The following is an 8,427-nucleotide window of genomic DNA, read 5'->3' as shown; positions in this document are numbered from 1 at the left end:
AAAAATATAAAATTTACTAAAAGCGAATTAAAATTCACTCACCATGCTAGGATGAGAGCTTGGACGAACTTTATGGCTTCCTTAATAATGGAGATTCGGTGGTGAAAAAGAAGATGATAACTTTCATTAATGTTTTAACATATTTTAAATATAATTTAACATTAATTTTAACATTTTTTTATTTAAATTAAAAGCATTAATCGCCCACCATCTATCAAAAAGTGGTTAATTTCCAATTAAACCCTTTATGTAATACTATTTAACCAATTTAACTAATAAAAATTAATAGCGATTAACTTTTATAGTTTTTACAATTTAGTCCTTTTTCCTTAATTAACTATCAAATCATCAAAATTTCTAGACCAAACTTCAATCCACTTATATAGTTTTGTAAATATTCAATAATAATATTTATGAGCTCGATTTATGAAAATGAGGTCTTGATACCTCATTTTTCAAAACCACATACTTTCGATATACACCACTTCTACCCTGACTAACTAATCAATTAATAAAATCTATTAAGTCATGATTCACTATTATACTATATTCAACTCATGAATATTAATTAAATATATCTACGGGCTCTCTCATCGAAATTGTGGTCCCAAAACCACTGTTTTCGACACCATTGAAAAACGGGCTGTTACATTAATAGAGTGCTAACGTGGTCATTTTTCCATCGACATAAGAACAAATTTAGCCCTCCAATGTTTACAAATTCTATCAATTTGGTTTTAATTCTAAAAACATTAACAAGTTTAACCTTCAACTTTACACATTATGACAATATAGACTTGAGTCTTGAAAATTCAAAAATAAAAATTAAGGAACTTTAAAATTTTAAAATTTTAAAATTAAAAACTATTTAAAATTTTATTTTTCCACAAAATGCATAATATTTTATAAAATTACATACAAAATTATAATTTATAAATAAACTAATATCCATTTTTCTTATTTCATAACATGATTTATTTGTTAAAATAATAATTTTATAAATAAAACACTATGGGGAAAAAATGAAGGCTTAAGGAGATTTAACTTATCCCTTTTTTTCAACATTAATCACAATCAAGTTCAAGTTGGGTCAAAAACTACAGCTGTGGTAAAAAAGAGTAAGTATCAATGTCTTTGGATAGTGGCCCAGTATGAGTTTATTGTGTTTGAGATTGTGCTTGAAGGTGGGCATGATCGATGATATATAGGTGATAAAGAGGTCTTAGAAACCTAGTAGGTGGAAGGTCATACCAGCAACTCCACAACCGATTCCTGGTTCGTTGACATGTCGATGGAAGGTGTGAAAATCGAGTAATTCAGAGTAAGAGTTATTGATATTGGTGGTTGTGGGCGAATGCAGTGCCTAAGACTCGACAAATTGGACGAGGACTAAGGAACAAAACCAAACATATAACAAATAAATTTTTGTTTATAAAATAATTTTTTAAAAAAAGAAAAGAAAAGTTTGAATATGGGTTTTTAAAAATATTTTATTTATAAAATTATTAGTTTAATAAATAAATTTCATATTAGAAAAGTGAAAATGGATAATCATTTATTTATAATTTTGTATGTATTTTATAAAATCTTATGCATTTTCATCAAAAATAATTTTAATTTTTAATTTTAATTTTCAAGAATCAAGACTAAATTGGAATAATGTGTAAAGTTGACGGTTAAATTTATTGAATTTTTAGAATTAGGACCAGATTAATAGAATTTATAAATATTGGAGGGCTAAATTTACTATTCCACTGAAAAAGGGCTAGGTCAACACACTATTGGTGATTTAACGAATGCGTGGCTAAAATATTAAATTTTGATAATATTAATAATTGAAATAATTTTTTAATTTATATGACCAAACAAAAATAAAAAACACATTAATAATTAAATGATCATTTATATAATTTATCTTAAATTTTATTATTGTACTAACACAAAAATATAACAAAGTACTGTTGACCTATATAAATAATAGTGTGAACAAGGGACATATATTAATTTGAATGTTGATTTTTCTTTTTTCTTAGGTTATTTGGTTTTGAATGTTGTCGGGTTTGAGATCATGTTGGCAACAAAATGTAAACCGGGAGGATTTTGATTACGATAGTTATATGACTTTAAGTATGGTTTAGAGTTGACCTATTAAATAAGCCTAAAAAAAGAACATTTAAACCACAAAAAAAAGCGACTAATTCTTTCACCAACTTTTTCAATTCAACATTTCAACTATTTTCTTCTTTTATTTTATCTTTATTTGAAATTATTTCTGGTATACGAAATTATGAGCAGAATATTCAGAATTGGAATTTTAGGTGGCACTAAATTTTAAGTTATTCTGATTAATTCATACAGTTCAATTTAAATAAATTATTATAAAATTATAAAATTAAAATTAGTAAAGATGATTAGTTTTCTATTTAAATTTAGTTTTATAAATAATATTTAGTAATTAAACATATTAAATCAAGTAGCATTTAAGAAAAATTAGCAGTAAAAATGAAGATTGTTAGTTTTAATAAGATAGAATTATATAAAAAGAATTATAAGCATTCAATAAATGGTCTTTCAAGAGATAATATCAATTTTATTTGAACAAAATGGTACTGGAGAGTGATCGAAATTTATTTTAATTGGCGATAAGATAATATAATATTATGATTTTATTTTAGTTTATAATTTTTATGTGAATTATTTATATTGTGTGAAGCAAGCATTCTTAAAATAGTATCTCTTTTTTTTATCTATTATTTGTTTCGTGCATATGAAAATGCATTATGGATTTGTTTGAAACTAAATTCAAATTTCAACAATTATTTTTATTCACTATAATTAAATGTGTCTATTAATTTAATATAAATATATTTTTATATTTATCGTAAACTATTATTACATTTTTCTATTTTTTCCAATCAGTATTATAATTTACTTTTTATATAATTCAAATTTGTATATTATTTACAAATTAAAATAAATTATGATTACTAATTATAAATAACGAAAATTAAAAATACATTATAATAAAAAAAACTAAAAATTAGTCGTTTTAAGGAGAAGAGAAGTTGTTGACATTTTATAATAATTAGAAGTTGCATGAAAAACATTAGGTGATTTAGTTTTTGACCAAAACAAATGAATAATTGAAAAAATAAACGTTGACGAATGAGTGTGGGGTTAGGTTCAATGGAAAAAAAGGTACAATAAATAAATAATTAGAGGAGAGAAAAGTGTTTTAGATCACAGAAAAAACATTTTAAAATTTTATTTTACAACACTATAACAATAAATTTGAAATTTCATGTGGCCCAAATTAATACCAACTAGATTAAAAAATATATTAAAAAATTAAAGTAATTAATAAATATATTATTTTGAGGTTTTTTATATTTTAAATAAAATTTATAAAAGGAGATAAATTAAATGCAAAAGCACAAATGGTGAGTAAATGTGAAATCAAAATATTTTTAGGAGAGCGAAGTTTTCTAACATCAAAGTATAATTTTATTATGTACTAACTTAAGATATTATTATTTTTTGAATGGATAGAACGATTTTTTTTCTTTTTAAACCCAAATAGATAATTTCATCTATTATGAAGGGATTAAATAGACAATTTTCTATTTTTGAGAGTCAAAATACTTGCTCACCCTTCTAATTATAGGATTTGCAACTAGGGCACCAACTCGTATTTATATCTAGTTATCTGAGAAAAGATTATTTAAAATATATATATTATCTCTTTTCAATAGTTTGATGCCACATTAACAATTTCATTTTAAATTTAATTTTTATATAATAAAAATATTAAAATTGAAGAAAAAATATTGATATAACATAAAATTATTAAAATGAATACAAATTGCATAGCGTGACCGAAAAATATATAAATTTCAATGATTTTCTTATTTATAATGGGTACAAGTAGTGTAATGCCCCACCCCACCCCCCACCCCCACCCCATTCTTTCCCTCTTTTATGAAGAGATGTAATCAAACAAAATAATCATTGAAAAGCCTTTGAAAAAGTTGACAAAGCAAATCACAAACCTTACTTGACGCTTAGATGATTAAAAATATTTCTTGCCTTTTAACTTAAGTTGCTTTGATGTATATTCATGGACCTCTACCACTAGATTCTTCTTCCAAGTAATAGAATTATAAAAATTAAATTAATTAATCACGTATTCACAAAAATTAAAGATTGACAAAAAAATTAAGATTCTCTAAACCCTAAAAATAATATTATTAGAACAAACAATTATAAATTTTAAAAATATAATTTTAATGTACCTTAATTAAAGAAAAAATTATATCACCAAAAATGTGTATATGTAATTTATAGTTAGGAATGAAGCCAAAAATTCTTTTAGGGTCAAAATTAAATTGTATATTTTATAATAGTAAAATTTATCTTAAAAATATAAATTTATTATTTTAATAGCCTATATTTTTATAATATTTAAAATATTAAATCAAATTTTTATTATTTTGGGGAGTTAAAGTATAATTTTATATTTATTAATTTAAAATTTTATAAACTATAAAATGACCTAAATAGATTTTTTTTCTATTTTAGGAGAAGTCGGGCCTCTGTCAACCCTTAATTCACTACTAATTAAAATATTTTTAAATTAAATTAATTTGTGACACCAATTCAATAAAAAATTATAAATTATAGATGAGTTTATTTTCTTTAATTAAAATGCTTTTCTTCTTGTATTTTCATATAAAAAACGGAAACAAAGAAAAATTAGCGAATAAGAGAACACAAAAATACTAACCAAGAAGAATGGTAAATGTAAAAGAATTTGTAGTGTTTCTTGGGTGCCATTAGATGGTTATTGATTTAGATGGATTTAGGTGACTTACATTATGTTGTTGACTTGGCAGCAACAAAAATATATAAATAAAAGTCTAAACTACATTAGTAATTTTTATTATTATTAAGTTATGAAAAAATTATAAAATAATTATTTAATTTTGTTTGTCTCTAGGGGTATTTTAGTGATAGGTTCTATAGGACCCGGACGATCCTATTTGTTCAAATACCTAGAGACAAACTCCTATGTTCCTTTCATTACTGTATTTCTGAACAAATTCTTGAATAACAAGTTTAAAGGTTTTCTTATTGATGATATCGATATTGATGATAGTGACGATATTGATGCTAGTGACGCTATTGATGATAGTGAGGAGCTGGAGCTTCTAACTATGATGAATGCGTTAACTATGGATATGATGTCGGAAATAGACCGATTTTATATCAACCTTCAATTCGAACTAGCAAAAGCAATGTCTCCTTGCATAATATGGATTCCAAACATTCATGATCTGGATGTGAATGAGGCGAATTACTTATCCCTCAGTCTATTAGTGAACTATCTCTCCAAGGATTGTGAAAGATGTTCCACTAGAAATATTCTTGTTATTGCTTCGACTCATATTCCTCAAAAAGTGGATCCCACTCTAATAGCCCCGAATAAATTAAATACATATATTAAGATGCACAACAACGAAAGCACTTTTTCACTTTTTCATATACTAGGGGATTTCACTTGGAAAAGAAAATGTTCCATACTAATGGATTCGGGTCCATAACCGTGGGTTCCAATGCACAAGATCTTGTAGCACTTACCAATGAGGCCCTATCGATTAGTATTACACAGAAAAAATCAATTATAGACACTAATACAATTAGATCTCTCTTCATAGACAAACTTGGGATTTGCAATCCCGTAAGATCGATTCAGATCATGGGATCCTTTTCTATCGGATAGGAAGGGTCATTGTACAAAATATACTTCTAAGTAATTGCCCTTAGATCCTATATCTATCTATATGAAGAAGAAATCATGTAACGAAGGGATTCTTATTTGTACAAATGGTACTTGAGCTTGGAGCAGTATGAAGAAATTAACGATACTTCTTTATCTTTTGAGTTGTTCTGCCGGATCGGTCGCACAAGACCTTTGGTCTCTACCCACCGGATCGGTCGCACAAGACCTTTGGTCTCTACCCAGACCTGATAAAAAAAATGGGATCACTTCTTATGGGTTCGTTGAGAATGATTCTGATCTAGTTCATGGCTTATTAGAAGTAGAAGGCGTTCTAGTGGGATCCTCACGGACAGAAAAAGATTGTGGTCAGTTTGATAATGATCGAGTGACATTACTTCTTCGGTCCGAGCCGGGGAATCCCTTATATATGATGCAAAATAGATCTTGTTCTATCGTTGATCGAGAAATCTCTATGAAAAAAATGAATCGGAGTTTGAAGAAGGGAAGGAGAAGGAGTACTCGACCATAGCAGATAGAGGAGGATTTATTCAATCACATAGTTTGGGCTCTAGGATATGGCGCCTTGGGGCTTTCTATTTGATTGTATCGAAAGGCCAAATGAATTGGGATTTCCCTATTGGGCCGGGTCATTTCGGGCAAGCGGATCATTTATGATGAAAAGGATGAGCTTCAAGAGAATGATTCAGCGTTCTTGCAGAGTGGAACCATGCAATACCAGGCACGAGATAGATCTTCCAAAGAACAAGGCTTTTTTCAAATAAGCCAATTCATTTGGGATCCTGCGAATCCACTCTTTTTCCTATTCAAAGATCAACCATTTTCTCTATGTTTTCACACCGAAAATTCTTTGCAGATGAAGAGATGTCAAAGGGGCTTCTTACTTCCCAAACAGATCTTCCTACATCTATATATAAACGCTGGTGTATCAAGAATATGCAAGAAAAGTACTTCGAATTATTGATTCATCGCCAGAGATGGCTTAGAACCAATAGTTCATTATCTAATGGATTTTTCCGTTCTAATACTCCATCCAAGAGTTATCAGTATTTATCAAATTTGTTCCTATTTAACGGAAGACTATTGGATCAAATGACAAAGACATTGTTGAGAAAAAGATGACTTTTCCCAGATGAAATGAAAATTGGATTCATGTAAGAGGAGAAAGGTTTCCCATTACTTAGCCAAAAAGATATGTGGTCATGAAATAGGGATTAAGTGGAACGGAATTGACTGGGTGGTAGAGTTGTGGAAACACCTGTTTCTTCCATATTTTGGACCTTAGCTCCATGAAACAATATGCTATCTTTGAAACATGGAAGAATTGAAATCTTAGATCAAAACACTATGTATGGATGGTATGAACTGCCTAAACAAGAATTCTTGAACAGCGAACAACCAGAGCTATTACTCACTACATCAAAAAATGTCCATTAATGAAAGATGTAAATCCATTGGAAAATAAACATTCCAGTTGACCGAGCCTAATTCTATTCTAATTTTTTTGTTCCGAAGCAAAGATATCCACAAGGCGGTTCGCCCTATTCAGATATTCATGACCGAGAAGTACTAATTCTCTTTCGGATAGGTCCTGAAAGGAGAAAGAAAGTTGGAATGCCACCAGACGTCTATTATTGAATTCACCCGACCCGATAGTACCCATTTTTGGAATGTCTAGTGCCAAAGTCACGAAATGGGTAAGTTGCTAATCCCTAAAACGGACTATGCAATGTACTTTATCCGCTGGGTTACGGAGGGGCATTTTACCAAAGGTTTATATTGTATCAATCTACCCACAATGCGTGATTCTGTTGAAGCATATACTGGGGGTGGGTGCGAAGCGAAACGATTTCAAAGCGGACTCCCGGTGATGACTTTTAAAATTGACATAATAATAATTTAATTTTCAATATTTATAATTTTTTTAATTTAGTATTGATTCTAAAAAATTTAACCCTCAATATTTACATATTGTGTAACTTGATCCATTTTGTAATTTTACTTTTATTTGTGACATTGAGAATAAATTTTTAAAGTAATGAGAAAAAGACAAAAATTGTTATTTTGTATTTTTTAGTGTTTTTATTTTTATTTTAAATTTTCAATCAAATTTAATTAATAGATTTTAAAAAAATTTAGATGAAAAGTTATAAAAAATAAAACTGTAAAAAGAAAATTGCACAATGAATAAAAATTAAGAGTTAAATAAAATCAAAATTAAATTCACATTATATATTAAAATTACTATTATGCCCAATTTTTAAAATTTATTCATCAACAAGATAAAAAGCAAAACAATGAGTAGCCGGCTTTGTACCTGACTTGACAAATTCAAAGTCAAAGATGAATGCAATCTGTCGAGAAGTTATGCTCCCACTAAATGAAAAGACCGCCCTAATTTGAATTGAGTACTCTCAAAACTAGGCTCCATTTCCCATTACCTGTGAAATGCGTTTTTGTGCTTAAAAGCATAGAGTCATTACTAATATTAAATTAAAAGTATTTTTTAACTCAAATTTAAAAGTTTTAGAGTTAGATATATTATCACTCAATATAATTTATGTAATAGTATATAGTTAGTTTTCTGTCTATTTTTTCTTATTCAATTTTATTATCATATGAGGCATAGT

Source organism: Gossypium arboreum, chromosome 1 (genome assembly GCF_025698485.1).
Source record: "Gossypium arboreum isolate Shixiya-1 chromosome 1, ASM2569848v2, whole genome shotgun sequence".
Taxonomy (NCBI): Eukaryota; Viridiplantae; Streptophyta; class Magnoliopsida; order Malvales; family Malvaceae; genus Gossypium; species Gossypium arboreum.
This window is presented reverse-complemented; position numbering follows the sequence as displayed.